The sequence below is a fragment of the Protopterus annectens genome, chromosome 12.part0 (genome assembly GCF_019279795.1).
Source record: "Protopterus annectens isolate FY-2018-M chromosome 12.part0, PAN1.0, whole genome shotgun sequence".
NCBI classification, from domain to species: domain Eukaryota; kingdom Metazoa; phylum Chordata; order Ceratodontiformes; family Protopteridae; genus Protopterus; species Protopterus annectens.
Genome location: NC_056746.1, coordinates 1,144,741,260 through 1,144,759,164, shown reverse-complemented (window position 1 = coordinate 1,144,759,164; position 17,905 = coordinate 1,144,741,260). Strand labels below are relative to the sequence as shown.

The 17,905-nt window shown below is 39.7% G+C and overlaps 1 protein-coding gene across 1 annotated transcript in view; it reads left to right on the top strand.

Annotated features, from left to right (window-relative positions):
- The window catches only part of NDRG3 (NDRG family member 3), a gene marked incomplete in the record, with an annotated part of 646,357 nt that overhangs the window by 566,446 nt on the left and 62,006 nt on the right, over positions 1-17,905 (top strand).

Genomic DNA, 17,905 nt, shown 5'->3' with positions numbered 1-17,905 from the left:
TCTTTTATAATATCGCTGCTTCCTTGGCCTGGTCCATACCTGAAAAGGGTCTTCAGACCAGTCTACCAATCTGGTTAACAATGGTAAAATAATTAAATCCAATGACATTATCTTTGATTAGCAGTAAGGAAGCCCTAAATCAGCCCATGCTGCAAGTCACCCGTATCTTTGTTATGTAAACTTATGCAAGGTGAGGTAACAACCATGCTGAATAAGAGCTTAGTTCGGTCACTTGTGGTACTTATTTGTGGAAAGAACAGAACCTCTTTTCCTTGGAAATTTCCTCAGTTACGTTTGGTGAACTTAAGAATATGAAATTTTGTTATAACATTTTGAAGATGTAATGCAGTGTGGCGTAGTAACATGTTGATTCATTACTAATAGTTCATATTGCTAATTGGGAGACTTGTTTGACATTAGAAGCCACATTTCAGAAGCAGATGTGCACAGTTCATTAAAATGAACTGAAACTTGTATGTCTACTCTCTGAGAATAACAGTACTGTTTATGCTAGATCAAGGTGGCAAAGATTATCTAAACATGACTCAAATTTAAATATTTAGAATGTCAGATGACCTGCTGTGTCTTTGGTGTATGTGGTCATTGAGCTGTTTGATGTCCACCAGTGAGGTCTGGGCTCTCCTTATCCATGGGACTTTTTTCAAAGATGAGCATATAACTTTCTCATGCAATTCTGGTCCAAGTTCTAGAGCTTTTGCAACAACCTTGTGAGCAGGGTTCTTCCTTGGCTGATATCAGGCAGACCAAACATAAGCAGGGAGAGGCTGTCGTGGGATTGTTCAGTCTTCATTTTTCTATGAAGATGTGATCAGCCATTAGTTCACTGTCTATTATATCCATTCTACGTGACTTCCTAAGAATAATAACATAGTTTGGAAACTTAAGATTGACTGTATTGTTAGTGTTCGATATTGTCTGTTAGACTGTTGCTTACTTGGGCTGTAATGTCAGTTTTAAAGACTGTTTTACATTTTTTTGGGATCATTTGACTTCCCTTTTCAAATGAATGTTCATATGGAAGACAAATTCCTTCAAAGATTTTCATTTTTTTTTGGGGGGGGGGGGGGCACACCCTGTTCTCTTTCTGTAAGTACTATATGGCTTTTAAGAATAAGACACTGGGCAGCAAAGCCAAAAGTCAATGCTCATCTTGGCCAAAAGAAACTTAAGGCCTTCTTACAGGTCAGCTGTCCATCAGGTGAGGCTTGTATCTCTGGCCTGCAAATAGTAAAATTAGAAAGACTGAGTTACCTGAAAAAAGCCATATGCAGACAAGGAGCATGGGACTTTAGAGACCCTGTCAGTTTGTTAGAGGCCTGTAAACCTTTCTTCTGTTGAAGGTCTTCACCATGCTTTCCCAGCTGTATGTGTGTTTAAAGAGGCATACTTGCCTGTCTGATTCCTCTAGGGACAGACAGTGGTATACTACCTTTGGCTGCTGCTACTTTATACATTGGCAGGAGCGTCATTGATGCCCATCTTGGACAATTGGCTTATAAGTACCTGCCAAGGGCATCCGTCCCTTGTAAGTAGTCTGGAAGGTCTGTCTGAGATTTTTAGGACCTTGCTTTGTTGACAAGGTAGGAATAATGCCTGAAATCCAGGTATCCACACTGTTGGCAACCCCATGTTTGTGGCATTTCACTGTATGAAGTTTACAGAGGACCGTTATGACTGGGAAGAGGACAAGTCCTCAGCCTTTGAAGGCTGATATTTGGGTGCACTCTTCTACTGTGAAGAGAAGCATCTCTGCTAGTAGACTCATTTGAGCTGAACTTATAAGACAAAACTTGGCATAATTTCCAGATGTTATCTTGAATAGGGTACAGTTCTTTTGAAGAGACCATATTCATGCACCTTGCCAGAGGATGATTCTTTTGGTGATGCACAAAAAGTTTCTAAGGGAACATTTTAACTGGGGATCAAAAGCTTCAAATCAAAGAAAAGATATCTGGGCTTTAGTTGGTGTAGAATAGCCCAAGGCCCCATCAATACTGTCTTATTTTCTGCATTTGAAAATGCCTTCAAGTTTGTGTACTTTAACCTCTATTTCCAGCTGCCAAATTCAAAAAGTATAGTGATATTATGAGATGCTGGAGGACTTTCATATATATGTATAGGAAGCAGGTGGCTGACCTGAAAGTCTCTCTGGAGGCTGCAGGGGATCAAAGCTTGCTACAGATTTATTTATTTATTTCTATTTGGATCTTGGAAGGATTATCTTGCTTCCTAATTACAAGAGAAGGCTACTGGCCTGATTTGGCAAGAAGTTGTATACTTTAACTATCCTTGAATTTAGTTTGCATTCAGCTGTTTATAGTTTAAAAGTACAAGGAGAAATCCTGGCATAGAAAGAGTGCCAAACAAAAAAAATGTTTAAGATGAAGTAAATTAAGTAGCCCATACAACTTCTGGAATGGGCAGACATCCAGGTAAATGAGGCAGTGATGCAGTAGAGGCCTGCAGCAGTCACTGTGAGTTGCTTTTGAGTAGCCATTCGTGGATTCTCCTTCAGTCTATGGAGAAGAACAGGCTTCGGTCTAGTGGTGTTAGTCTGTGAAAGAAATATTTTGCTTCCCCTTCCATTACTAAATATTGCAGAAATTACTCAATAAAACTTGGGATATTCTAAAGAAAACAAATTGAGACAGCAGTACAAGGGAAAAAAAACCTCCAAATAAGACTGGGCATGGTAGTGGGGGAAGAAGAATGCAGTTTAGGTTGAAGTGTTGGAAAAACCTCCTCCCACCCAAGAGCTCTCTAGTCAGTACTGAATGTTTCCCCAAACCCCCACTCCTCCCTCCTTAGTTTGACCTGTTAAATGGCAGACTGGCATACATCAAGAACTGTTGGTTTAGCCTGATGTCCAACATGTGGATGGAGGAGCATGTTTATTTCTGACTTTCAGTGAAAGTCCCCCATTTCACAGAGACCACATCATATCTTTAAGGTCTCCCAACATCTCACTGCTTGTAGCACAGTAGAAGCCCCGTTTCTGAGGAAGATGTATTTTTTAATTGTAGGATTTTTCTTGTCTACAAGAATTCTCTGGTCGCTTCATCTCAGAACAAGCTTCATTACTATGCCTTCCCTCCTTTCATTACTATGCCCTGGAGCTCTACTGGGCATTCTGGACCTTGAATGCCTATCTTCGTGTCTAACTACAAAGACGAGGTGCCTTCACAGATACAGGTAGGCAGCAAGTATTTCCAGTTTACTTCCTACCATGATGCCACAGGTGTTCGCTAAATGGCTGGTGCCATTTCTTGCCTTCAAGTGATTGGGTGTCTACATTTACTCGTATTTGCAGGCAGCTTAAGTGAGGTAGTTTTCCAGTAGAGGATGATTTCAAGGCTGTAATTTTAACTATAAGCAGCCTTACCAGTCTGGGCTTCTCAGTCAACCTTCTAAAATTCATTTTGAAACTTGACATGCCCAAGATCTTTCTGGGAGTATATTTGGACTTGTGTGTGTGGGGGGGGGTTGCCTTCTTTTACCAAAATGAGCCCAGATTCTTAAAATTATAATCTTAAACCTGGCCCAAAAGAGTGGGGACAGAACCAGAGTAATATTGAGAGCCCTAGGTCATATACAATCTTCAGTTCTGTCAGTGTCTCTGGGCAGACTGCACCTTTAAAAAAAAAAGCCCATATATATTTGAAGTCTGTTGGCTGCACTGCCCATTTTGTAGGCCACTAGGTATTTCTCATCGCATTTGTCAGGAAGAAGGTTCCTTAGAGCAAAGAAGATGATGCACAACCTAGAAAATCTTGTGCTCTGGCACAAGAGAAAGTGATCTTTATCAGATATATCAGACCTGAAATGAGGGGTGTATTTTGCTTGCCTCAGAGGGCGGGTGATGTGGACCAGGACAATGCTGAACAGGCACGTTTAAATGTCAGATATAATGGTCTCACAGTGCTGGTCAGAAATGCAGGGGACGATCATGAACAGTACTGCAGTGATGTAGTATGTAAAATAAGGAGTCAGTCTCTCTTGCCAGTGGTGCAGGCTGCCCTTAATGGTTTAAAAGAGCAGTGAATTTGATTCTACCTGCAGGCCGATTATTTTCCTTATGCACAAAATGTGCTTGCGTATAGCCTATGGGCCCTAAGCAGGTCTGCGGTCAGCAGTTAACAATGAAAGCAGGATCCAGAAGTGTTGAGAGTGCTCAAGAGTTGAGGTTCCTTTATAGACCTTTTTATCTCAGAAAAGAACTCCCAACTACAGAGCTTTTACTCCTCATTTCCAAGCCCAGCCCAGAGGCTTTGGACAGTAGATGTGTTTAGCATAATTGGTAGGGGCATCTTGCTGTATGCTTTTCATTATTTCAATTATCAAGGGTGCTGTAGGAAAAGTACTAATGGGGCTCTGGTTCTAAAGATCATTCCTTAACTGGCTGAGCCGTGTCAGTTTTCCATGTTGATTCAGATGACCAAAGCAGGGCCACTACTTATCCCTTAACACCGCTTGCTGCTGGACTTCCAGGATGGCTGCACACAGTTTAAAAGGTTGATTTGAGCTCTCCCTGAGCAAAAAAAAATAAAAACTATGGAGAAAAAGGGCCAGTGAAGCTGTTTGAGTAAAAGTCTGTAACTGGCTAGTAATTGCACTGCCTGGATGCCAGCAAACAAAATTGGAGAACATGAGAGAAAATAAACCAGAGAAGGAGATAAAACTCTGGCCAGCAAGAGACTTACAGCTGTTCGGTAAAAAGCAATTCAAGTTTCAATTTTGGTACAGAAAGTGGTTCCAGTATTTTTTTTTCTTACAAGAAACAATTAATCAAATGCCTTCCTAGATGTTTAAAATGATTTGATACATTCGTTTGGTATTTCAAATAAAAGGCTGGAAAATAAACAAATGTTTAACTATTTAGATAAACTGATAAAACTAAAAATCAGAGGATGACAAAGGCTGAGCATGAGTTTCTCAAGAAGAGTTGTTTCAAAAACAAATTAGATATAGTGCATGGAAACTGGAAGGAACAGCCTGCACTAATTTTATTGAAGTGCTAGTTAAGTAACTGGACTGGTGTCCCACATCAGGGTTTGTTAATTGAGATCTTATTTGGTGTGGCTTCAAGTCTGGCTATGAAAAAGCAGTCACGACCTATAATAAGGATGCAATCATACCAGCAGAAAGAGTTACTCCTGACAAAATTGTCACAGTAGGGAAAATTGTGTTAAAATGGGGAACAGCAGAGTTTTTATGGGAAAACTGTTATTCACTGCACACCAGCCAGAAGAGATGCAAGTTTATTCCAACAATCAGAGAATGGCAAGAGTAGATATGAAATTTAAGCTATTGTATTCACCTCTCTTCACAATATTTTTCCTATAGGTCCAAAGACCTTTTTTTGATGTAGAATTGACTAAGAATGAAATAAACAAAATCCCAAAAAGAGTGAACCAGCTAGCAGTAAGGGACTTCTACTTCTTATTTGTCTGACAAGAGGAAAGACTTTACCAGTGAAACCTTTTCCACTGTTCCAAAGGAAATGCTTGAGAAACAAAGAAAAAGCACAGGAGCTGACGTGATGAATCAGGAACACTTTGGAGTTGAACTAGAGACTGATGTTGGGAGATGGAGGTGATCAGGAAAAAGACCAGCACTACATTTTAGTGAATAAATGGGAGACTAAGCATCAGTCTTACTGTCTGTAAGGATAGATGTGAAATGTGGCTTTGTGAAAATAAGTGGCTGAGAGTGGAATTTTGTTGAGGTGGGTGTAAAACTACCCTACTTTTCTCATTTAGTGTTTAGAAGGGCACTGATTGGTATGAAGTACTGTGTAAAACCTTTTCAAATAGTTATATAAATTCCATAAAGTGCTGTATTGCAAAGCAGTTTGGTGTAATGTGCAATTGAGAATTGTAAGTGTGGGGTGGGAGAATTCTTGCTGGTGACTGTGCTGAAAGCTGAGAAGTGATTTTTATACTTGTTTTTGCGTAGCCTTTTCTTGTTAATGTAATGTGATTTTGGGCTGCAGGGTGGGGTATAAGTGTATTGATATTTGGAGAATTCAGATAATTTCCCCATTTGTTTTACAGTGGTGGATGTCTACTTCAATGTCCTTGGTTTAAGCTATAGGTAAGGGTTGATCTTAAGAAATGAAGCTTGAAAATTTTAAGACAGATATGGAAGGTATGGAAAATAGGTTTCTTGCATTTGCAAAGTCATTAGACATTTTGTTTGCATTAACAAATTGGTGTCTGTGGAAGAACAGAAGTCTGCAGGTGCGGGCAGTTTGCAATGGGAAGTCTGAACACTGTTGGTAAAATTTACAAAGATTCTTTCGTGCATTTGCAAAGTTACTAGCTGCCTTTTTCTTATTGCTGACTGCTTTTAATTGGAGGTAGCTGTCTGCCGATCCAAGCAGTAAATCTTGAGAGCTGTGAGCACTTAGAAAGAAATGTAAGCAGTACAATGTAATTGGCAATTAAAGGTCCAGTGGCAAAAAGTTTAATGAAAAATTAATTTGAAACTGGGGGGAAATAACTAAATTGTACGAGTAGCTGAATCTCCAGCAGTCTTAATACTTTAAATTGTGCACTGTTGTATTAAATGTATTAGTTTATTTAAAGGTAGCAAGTGTACTTTTGCTTGGGTATAAAGGTTAATGTTAACACTGTTTTCACATCTGGGTGGGTAATAGAGATGAGAAAAGAACAGACAGCAATCTGTAAGTGGGGAACACAAGCTTGTTAACACAAGCTTTGGCATGAGTAACCTTAATTTTAGAATGGTTTTAATGCATGTGAGAGCAGCTGTTGATTTGGTGCATCTACACCTGTCTGGAGGGGTAAACTTAATTTGTTGAAAATTTATATAGATGTTTGCTCTAAATTTAATGGGATGGGGTTCTGAAATCTTATTTTTCTGTGTTTACATTGAAGAAAACAAGTGTTGAAAATGTGATGTGGTACAAATGAAGAAAAGAAACAACTGCACAAGAGATCAGCTTTCGAAAACACTGTTAGTAGAAGCCAAGAGTTAGAAACACACATTCAAAAGAAATTTCATGAATAATAGGTGTGATGAATAATAGGTGTGAGTAGTAGTTTCCTGTCATAGTGGCTACTCTGTCCACATTATCATGGAAAGTAAATGGCCTTATAGATATAGACAGAGAGTATCAAATTATATTAAGAAGCATAGGGTGCAAATAGCAGTGTTACAGGAGTCATATTTGGATAGAAATGAGCATGCAAATTTGATAAAGGATTTCAGGGTGGACATTTAGCAGCATATCCAGGACAAAGGAAAAAGGGAGTAACTATACTGATTGGTAGTGGTTCTTCAAAAGTGATGGGGCGATAATGGTAGATTAGTGGTAGTAAGGAGCTATTTTCTGGGGATTAACTTGCACTGGACATGAATTTTATATTCCACCAAAAGCTGATATTATGGAGCTTAAATGTTTGGGAGAAATCCACTTTCAGCAGGGAATATTATTTGTGGATGGGGGCTGGAATTTGGTTTGCAATAATGAGGATTTGTCAAGAGACCAATTTTTTTCTTCTAACAAAAATATGGTAGATTTCTGAAGAAGTATGACACATTTTGGTGTGGAGGATGTGAATTCATTACTATAAACTAATTTACATATTCCCCAAGGAATAATAACTGTGATAGGTTGGATAGATACAAGTTATGTTTCACAGGAGCATATGTATTTAATTGAAAGCTTTGACATATAGTAACTATTTCAGATTACGCATCAATAAACACCAAGATAAAGATGCGTGATGAGGCAAACATGAGACCCTGGTGCTTTCATACTTGTCCATTAGCCAATAATTTAATGAATGGGTAGTGCAAATTATTTGAAAGTTATTAGGAAAGATAAAGACATAGTTCTTCCGGAGGGATAGCCAGAGAGTGGGATAAATGAAAATGGAATTTCAAAAAAAAAAAAATGATAGCAATAAGGGAGAAAGACCTGGAAAGGAAGGTATTGGGAATTGTTTACAGGAGTTGAAAAAGGTTAAAGTATTGCCGAATAAAGGGACTCTTACTGCAGTTGTTCATCATCTTCCTCTGTGAATTAAAGGGAAAATAAGGTAGTATTTGGGTAATATACATGAGTTCAGAGCCGGATCCAGCACTAGACCAACCTAGCATGTTGGATTTGTTGTAGAAACCTGTTAAATAGCGTGCAGGGAGGTATATCAGCAAGCCCCAATTTTTTTTTGAAGAGCAACTGATGATGGATCCAGTAAGGTGTGTGTGTGTGTGTGTGTGTGTGTGTGTGTGTGTGTGTGTGTGTGTGTGTGTGTGCGGGTCTGTAAGTGGGTGTGTGCGGGTGTGTGGGCGTGCGGGTCTGTAAGTGGGTGTGTATGGGCCGGTGGGGGTGTGTGCGTGCGAGCATTTGTGTGCGGGTATGCTTGTGTGTGTGTGTGTGTGTGTGTGTGTGTGTGTGTGTGTGTGCTTGTGCATGCGTGTATATATGAAATGCCCAAGTTAAGGGCACTGTCAAGTGACTTGCTCAGAGTCAAACCCCAAACTTTTAGTTAAGAGCAGGCAAGTGCCTTAAACCTCCACAGCTACTGTCAGCTGTCAGGTCTGTTTTTAGTTTTTCTTTATTTCTTTTTTTTTTCTCCCTTGATCACTGAGGGTTAAAGTCAGTTAATGTCAGTCAGAATTTCAGAGCGGTGTTCACTGTCAGTGTTGCACCAAGTAGCATGCTTGCTTTTGGTGCAGAGGGCTGTGGGTTCTGTTCCCATATCTAAGTAGATCAATTACTGACACTATTTTGCATCATGGGGATGGGGTTGCTGCACTCCTGAGCATCTCCTCATTTGGATGAGATGTCTGTTAACTGCGAACCTGTTGGATTGCTAGCCATTCCTATTGCATATCACCTGCACACCTATTTTTTTATGTAACCTTGGCAATTTATTCTTCAAAGGCATGAGACAGTGAATTCATAGATGCAACCCCGAAATGCAAAGTTGTTTGTCAGCAACAACCTCTTCATTACTTACAGTTCTCTTTTATTGTGGAATTATTCAGATGAATTACTTCTGCAGGGATTGTACATATTGCCTGATATTGGTGGTTTTATGACAGCCATGTGAGTGGCCTTTTATGGCTGAAATGCTCTGAAATGGGTAGTTTTGTCATCACTGGTTCATATCTTTTTTTTCATTGCTTACTGGACAAAGTGTTTAAAACTTGAAGTATAAAACACTCTGTCTAACAAGAGGTGCTGTATTAAGCAAGGAGTACAATTTACTACTGTCAGAAAGGTTAATCAAAGAACACATGCATTTTTGCATGGTCCTAAAAATGTGTGAAGGGGTCCATGGAGGTGCTGTATTAAACAAGGAATACAATTTAATACGGTCAGAAAGGTGAATCAAAGAACACATGCATTTTTGCATGGTCTTAAAAATGTGCAGGGGTCCATGGTTTGAAAACTGCTCAGAGGTATGCTTAATTCACCACTGGCCAGATGCATTTTGAATTAATGTAGGTTTTAACAAATTAGTTTCAGGGACAGAGAATTTTGTTCATGCCAAGTCTGTTTTCATTGTGAGACAGTATTTTGTTTAGCAAATGGCCATCCGTGTAAATTTTGAAACAAGTTTTAAATTAAATCCAAATAACTGCAGTCATTGAAGTAAAGAAGAAAATAGTATCACACTGACAGGTTTGTACAGAGTTTATGGTAAGTGAGGAGAGATGGTCAAGTAAGAGGGCACTAGTATGGCTGTGGGGACTGGCTACGGGAGGGGGGTGTCTCTGATCCATTACCCTGCCTAGGACCCCATTCGACCGTGATCCAGCTCTGCATGAATTTAGAAAGGTTAAGCAACTATTTTGATAACTTCAGAGCTCAAAAATGTTTAGCACAACAAGTTAGGCAGCAGAGTTGTTAGGGTTGAAGAAAAAACGTAGGAAGACTATGACCAGGAAAATAACCAGAGAGTCTGTCAGTGTTAGAAGTATTTCAGAAATTTTATGAAAGTTCCTGTGTAGCATAGGAATGTGAAAAGCAACAAAAGGAAAAATGGAAATACTTTTTGGAAGATTTAATTGTGCCAAAGTCAGAGGAAAATGTGGTTCAGCAAGTAGTGGTGGAGAGGAAGAGATGAAATAAAAATGACAATCAACAGGGAAATGTTCAGGTATAGGTGGTATTCCTCTGGAATTTTGGAGTAAAGAAAGTAATAAAGATCTGGAAGGTTTTGTTTAACACTACTTTTATAAGGCGGGGGTGAGTACAAACATCTTGTATGAAAGCTGCAGTGGCTGTATTACCCAAAGAGGGTAAAGATCCTTCAGACTTGGCTTCATATAGATCCTTTACAATTTTAAAGCATGATTGTAAAGTGTTTGCACCGGCTAATAGAATGGCAAAGCCGTTTCCAAAATTGATATGGATCGATGTGATTTTGTGGAGGGAGGCGAAAATTTGACAATGTTAATAGATGGATGATCCAGAGGGAAGCAGAATGTAAAAAAGTGCTGCTGCTGTTGGTAGGTCTTTATGCAGAGAGAGTATTTGTTAGTCATCTGGGATTTTGAGTAGGACAATGGTAGCATTTGTAGTCCCAGATAAAATAGGGTTAATCAGGAAGCTGTATGAAGGGTCAGAGGCAAGAATTAAACTGGAGAGTTCTTCACTGACATGCTGTTTGAACAGAGGACTAAGGCCGGTTTTGTCCTCTGTCTCCTTTATTTCCTTTATATTTAGAGCCATTGGCAAAGAATATACGGGACTCGCAAATTAAAGGATGTAAATGGTATGGTAAAAGTTAGCTTTATTTGCACGTGTTATTTTGTACTTTAGAAAACCAGAAAAGGACTTTTTGTTGCGAACATTGAGACTCAACTCTTTTTGGGGTATAACATTAAGGAAAATTAAACAAAGGCTTAGCAGAAAATTAAATTCCCACACCGAAATTGGTTTGGCAGTACTCCTGCTTATGGGATCATAAGACAAAATATTTAGGTGTCGGGATTAAAAAATCTGTTATGGCAGCTAAAGATAAGTTGGAAGTGACCAAACAAAAGGTAATACTAAAACTGAGAAACTTGTCTTGATTATGGATCATAGGATGCAAACAAGGAAAATACTTAGTCCCTTTAGTTTTGGACACAGGTCAAGCATATTTTTTATCAACCAGAGGAGTAAAGTTGTGGATAATAATTAAAGTTGAAGAAATTCATTAGAGAAGGAAAGTGGGCAAATTAAGGACAGACGAGATCAGACAGGAGTCCCCGTGGACTATGATGTTTGCAGATGGCATTGTGATATGTAGTGAGAGTAGGGAACAGGTTGAGGAGGCCCTGGAGAGGTGGAGATATGCTCTAGAGAAGAGAGGAATGAAGGTCAGTAGGACTAAGACACACAATATATGTGTGTGAATGAGAGGTAGGATAGAGGAATGGTGAGGATGCAGGGAGTAGAGTTGGCAAAGGTGGAGGAGTTTAAATACTTGGGATCAACATTTCAGAGTAATGGCGAGTGTGGAAGAGAGGTGAAGAAGAGAGTACAGGCAGGCGAGATTGCATTGGTTTGGACATGTGTTGAGGAGGGATGCTGGATATATTTGGAAAAGGATGCTAAGGATGAAGCTGCCAGGTAAGAGGAAAAGAGGAAAGCCTAAGATAAAGTTTATGGATATGGTGAGAGAGAGGACATACAGGTGGTTGGTGTGACACAGAGCAAGATGCAGAGGACAGGAAGAAATGGAAACAGATGATCTGCTGTGGCGACCCCTAATGGGAACAGCCGAAAGAAAAGTAAGACGCAGTTGGATTCTCCAAACAGAGCAAGGTGGTTTATAATTTTTGTATTTGAAGAGATGCTATAGAATTGTACAGTTAAGGCTCATATGCAGAATGAAATAGGGAGGGGGATAAAGAGGGGGGAGGGAGTAGGATTTTGGATGCATGCCCTTTAAGGAGAACAGTAACAACCATACGGAATATAGTATTTACAAAGTAGTAGAAAGTTTTGTAAGAAGTTGGCCAACATGGGAATGGAAATAGGAGAATTTGTCAATGGATGAAAGCAAGTAGGGGCTGGAATTTACTGGAGAAAATTACCCAAGGATCCAAAGTATTGCAAGTACATAATTAGAAAAGGAACGATGAGGAGTGGGATGAGGTTAAAGACTGCCTTCCTTATGGGTGTTAATATCAGATGGATTTTGAATAGGCTATGGTAGCGATGTACTTTTGGCAGCTGGAGAACTTTTGGCCTTTAAGGCCCTAATTTTGTATTTTCCAAGGAAGGCAAGATCCCTGGGGGAACAAATAGGGGAGTGATGCACAACAGACCATCTCTGGTAGACTTTTTAGTTGTCTGAAACGCAGGTTTCTGTTAAAGGGATAATTAGGACATTTAAAGTATTGCATGGTAACCCCAGGAATTTGTGCAAAGACTGGAAAAGCAGTTTAGAAAGGAAAAATGGGAGGACATCTGTATGGCTCCCAAGTATACAATAAAGTCCAGAAGGTTTTGGATGTCTTGCTTGAAAGTGTTTGCATATGTTTACACCCCAAGCAGACTTCAGATAATTTTTCCTTAGACAAAGTGCTGAAATTGATGGGAAAGAGAGGTAATTGGGAACGTGTTTTTTTAGGACTGTAATAAGTTGGCAGATTTTAAAAACTCTTTGCCAAGGGCTTTGTCAGAAATGTTGGGGGAAACAAATAGTTTTAACTAAGGAAGTGGTAATTTTGAACTGTTACAGGATATGAATTGCTTAGACTCAGTAAGACCTTACTAAGCTTAATTGGCTGCCAAAAAAGCAAATACTAGAAAGTGGAAATCAAAATCTAAACCACTTGTAACTAAAGTACTGAATATTGGAAAGGAGATGAAAAGAACTGGAGGTGGGATCGTTAGAAAAGGGAAAGGAGCAAATTACATAGAAACATAATTTGTTAACAATACATGCAGATTAATCAGGAGGTGTAAGATTGACATTGCAGAAATTGAGCAGTTTATGTAATGTTGGAGTAAATGATAAAAAAATATATATATTGTGTGAAAATAAATATCACCATGGTTTGTTTTATTTTCTGTTAATGTGTGTGTGCTTATGTTTCAGTTGTGATTTAACCAATATGTTTAAAACAGTGTGCTGACAAAAACGATGTTGGTACCCCTCTGTACTGCCTTGATAGTTTCAGCCTAATAAGGAGATTCTCTCAGAGGGGTTTAACATTCTGCTGAAAAGCAGAATTTCTGGAATAAGGTTTTAGTTGGCTGAGTGGAAGAGATTCTCCCTCCATGGGGTACACACTTAAAGGGGATATGCCTAAAATAGAACTATCTTTGGGGAAACTTCTGTAATAACTAGTAAACCTTTTTAGGGCCTTTTGTATTCTTTTTTTTCAGGTTGCACCTCTCTGCCATTCTGGTATTCCACTACAGAACTGCCCTTGCTAGCCCAACATATGTTGTAGTAGTTCATTTTGTTTTAATTCTTCCTCAAATCAGCTAGAAAGTCAATAACTTTTCCTTGAATGCTGTCATCCAGAGTTCAATACCGGCTCCCTTTAAGTCCTTACACATCTGTGCCACTAAAGTTCCTATCCTGGGAAATCTTATTGGTAGTTGTGATTTTGCTCCTGACAAGTATTGGCACTTCAAGTCCACATATTCAAGGAACCTTGTATGGTTTTGCATAGGGACTGTATCAGCGGTAGGACCAGTCTTTCATGCCCAAGGTAGCTTTTGCCCTGGCACTTACCTAGTCTTTCTTACTACCTACTTTGTTCCTTAATCATCAGAGTAAGGGAGAAAGAATCCTTCATCTACTGGATATCTACCAGCATCATTTGTACAACATTGCGGGTACCAAAGACATCAAGCAAAGGGACCAACTTTTGATTTCCTTTATACTTTTGTAAAGTTGGTACACTGTTCAAGTAGATCTTTTCCATGTATTCTGTGTTCTGTTACAGGTCCAGCATCAAAATGCTAGGGGCGATCGTAGTTTGGGCACTGTACTAGAGCAGCAGTCGTGACCACTGCATTTTGCAAAATATGTTCCACCTTGGGGATTTATGGCAGATGTATGGCTGTCTGTCATCATCTTTCTAAGTATTGTAAATTGCATATCTGTTCTAAGAGCAGAGCAAGCAGCACTACTGCCATTATACAAACCATGCTGTAGCAGTATTACTGCATATGCAGTGAAACGAACATAGTACGTTTGTGTCTACTTACCATAAATGTAGATGCTAGTGTCTTCACTGGGCAAGTAGTCTTTCCCTCCTTCCATTCCCCTCCTGTTGCTTTGGGTAGGGCATCCTGTTATCTTTTCCTTATCCCTTAGTTCACTTTTCAAGTCCCTTTCCTTTACTGTGGCCCTTTTGGGGACCATATGGTTGCTTTATGGCCTTGGATATTGAGAGTGTGGGGCTCTTGTACTACTTGAGGACTAGAAAGACCTGGGAAAATACTATCAATTGATGATCCTTATACCCTGGCATCATGGAGGGGCGTCCCATCAGCCCATTACGAAGAGGAAAACATCTATGTGTTTGGGAGAGCCAAGGACTTCACATGAAGAAATCCCAAGGGGTTATTACTGCAAAAGTGAAGACACTCAACATCTACATTTATGGTAAATAGACATAAATGTACTCTCCATCCATTTCCTCATTTCAAAATCAACTGTTCAGAGGCCATTAATATCCTAGATTCTTCTTAGTCTTACCCCTTTATCCTACAGTCTGTGTATACCACAGTTTCCCCCATACCATGTTCCCCATTCAGATATATCCATCTTTATTACTTATCCACAGTAAAGTCTCTGAAAAGAGGTGGTGCCACAAAGTTGCACTCCCACCCCCTCATTTCTTCAATTGAAGGAAGAAAAAATTTCTTATTAAATAAAATGTCTTTGCATATTTCAGTTATTCCTTTCCCTGTTTTTATTTTTTATTTCCATTCTTCAAAAGTTTTCCTGCTATGAATAACAACCCAGAAGTCAATTCCTGTGGCAGTGCCATATTTCTACATAGCATCCGGTCTCTAAACAGACTTAACATTCCATGTCTTGAGCTACAGTTAGTCCCCTACAAGCAAGCATTACTGACACTATTTACATAGTAAAATTAAGACTATCTCCTGCATCTAATAGAGCATCTGTTAAGTAATTTGCCCCATTGTCCTGCAATCTATATACATCAGTTTCCTTTGTACCACAATCCCTATTCAGATATGTCCATCTTTACTACTTACCCACTATAAGGTCCCTGAAGACTGTGGCAGTCCTACAAAGTTGTACACAAACCTCTCAGCTCTTCAAGTGAAGAATAAAAAAAAAAAAAAACTTCTGCAATACAAAAACTGCAGGAAGCAAGTTGGTTGGTTTCCTGCAATGTGTACCCCCCCCCCAGTTCTTCAAGTGGATAGGGTAAAAAAAGGTCCACTCCTATTGGAAAAGCAGTCAGGTTGCCAGATGTACACCTCCTTCCTCCTGCTCCAGGAGCCAGCCAGGTACCCTTGGGTCCCCTTCCTGCAGCCTACCCCAACTTTAACCCCCCTTTCCTCACATTATAGAAGCTAAAATAAAAATAGTAATAAAAATCTTTTTTTTTTTTCGTTATTTTTTTGCAAACTGCTTGGTACAAATGTACCAAGCAGTTGCCGTAGCTTACACCCTGCTTGGAGCTCTACAACTCTCATATTTTACTTTATTTATTTATTTTTACTGGTAAACTGTAGCAGACTGCACTTTCAAACTGTAGTGAACTGCTTGCTACAACTTATACTCAGCACAGAGCTCTACAGTTATCGGGTTTAAGTTAGCAGAAAAAAGTAAAAAAAAAGTTTTAAACTGTAGCAGTTACTACAGTTTGGACCATACATGGAGCATTACAGTGCTACAGTGATTAGGTTTGACTGCAAATGCAATACTGACTTTTAAAAAGCCAGTTCACATTTAAGGAGTGATCGGGATCAGCTGATAGTGTCCCCTAACACTTTGCGTCCGGGCAGTTGCCCCTTTCACCCTGCCCTAACCATGCTTCTGCTTGAACATGCCTTAACACTAAGTGGTAATATCATCCTATTTCTGTTGACCCTTGTCTTTCCATTATTGAAAGACTATATATGTGTATATGTTGTAAATATGCAATGTCAGTATGTTTTTTCTCATCCAGTGAGTACTGGCCAGTTTTCTGTTTGGCCTTTACACCTGTTAACATTGAGAGAGAGTTTTTTTTACCTGTTTTCTCCTTGTGGTTTCTTTTTCTTTCACCCATTGACACTTCTGCATCATTGCTTTACCAGAATCCCATCTATTTCCAGAATATTCCCCTTGTTTATGCGTACTCAAAGCTTTCCTTATACTGATTATTATGGTACTCAAGTTCTGCATCAGTCATAATAACATCATTTACACATTCTTTGTATGTAATTTTTTGTTTTAAATTCCTCCTGTATATTTATACCCTATTCTGTTGCCCCCATTCCCTCAGTTTCATAAGGCCTTTTAATATTGCAGTCGGGCTAAAATTGGAGCAAGCTACTTGGGTACATTTATAATTACCTTGATTTGCAGGGGGTTGAAACAATCAAAGGAACTGTATCAGCTGGTTCCAGGAGAGTACCTGTTGGGAAGCACTGTCTCTTGTCCCTAATCCTGTTCTGTAGTTGCTGCATTTCCAACCCTCAAGCTACCACTGGTATGAAGGAAGCTTACACTGTTTCCTCCTGTGGTTTTGGTTTTCTTGTGTCTCTCATCAGCTGTGCCTATTTCCATCTTTGTGCATTTCTGCTTACTGTGTTTGACTTGTGCTACAAAACCTCCTGAGATGGGAAATTTCCTTGATGCCTTTGTTATTTATCTCATATGGATAAATACCACTTTAGGTTACCACTAAACATAGGCTGCAGTCGTAGTGGGACTAAATTGGTCAGTGGAGTGTACATTAATGATGATCACTTCTAGCTGGGATGCCCTCTTACCTGAAGAACATCTGTAATCTGACCAGATTGTGTGATGTGCAGTACCACTGCATATAATCAGCAGGTTTGTGTGCCCCCAGGCATAGCTCTCGACGTCTTGTCTCCAGAATCTAGGACAAATCCAGAAATGATCAGAAACACTTGATTTGAAATAGTTTCATAGGTAGGTACTAGGCTATCGGCCCAAGGGCCTATGTAAGCCTAGCCAACAAGGTTCCCTGGCTTACGCCACCTAAGAAAGTTATTTTCCTGTGCCACTGTTGAGCAGAGACACAGAAGTGATCCCTGGGGTGTGTTTCCTATTTCCCATCCTCTCATCAAGATTTTTCTTGAAGAGTGCTAATGAAGAACTTTGCTTGACATAGATGGGTAGCCTGTTCCAGAGTTTGGGAAGTCTCTGGACAGGAATTTATCCCTCCAGCATGCCCTGTTTATTGTGGTGGCAAGGTTTAGGTCCCTAGAGCGTGTAGCTTGGAGGGATTGGGATTTCTTTAGGTGTAGCATGTCCAACAGCTCTGGGTTTGGCATAGCTTTATATGTTAGGCAAAGATCACCTCGGAGTAGGTGATATGCTACGGAGTAAAGCTGGAGTTTTTTGAGGCGGTCAGTGTAGGGCATTTGTTTGAGGCCAGTAATCCTCTTTGTGAGGTACTTCTGTGGCCTTTCCAGCTGCTGCAGATGTCTTGTGAGGTACATTCCAAAAGAGGAGTTGTACTGTATAATGGGTCTAATGAGTGTCAACTAGAGGGGAACAATGACCTCTTTTTTCCTGGATGAGAACCCTTTTATGATGGTGTGTCACGTAAAAGGACTTCCTGACTACTGTGGCGATGTGACTATCAAAGGAGAGACTACTGTCCACCTGGGTCCCAAGGTCTCTTATCACACATTTGGTGTTAAGTAGATTGCTGCCTATGTGGTAGTTCATGGGTACAG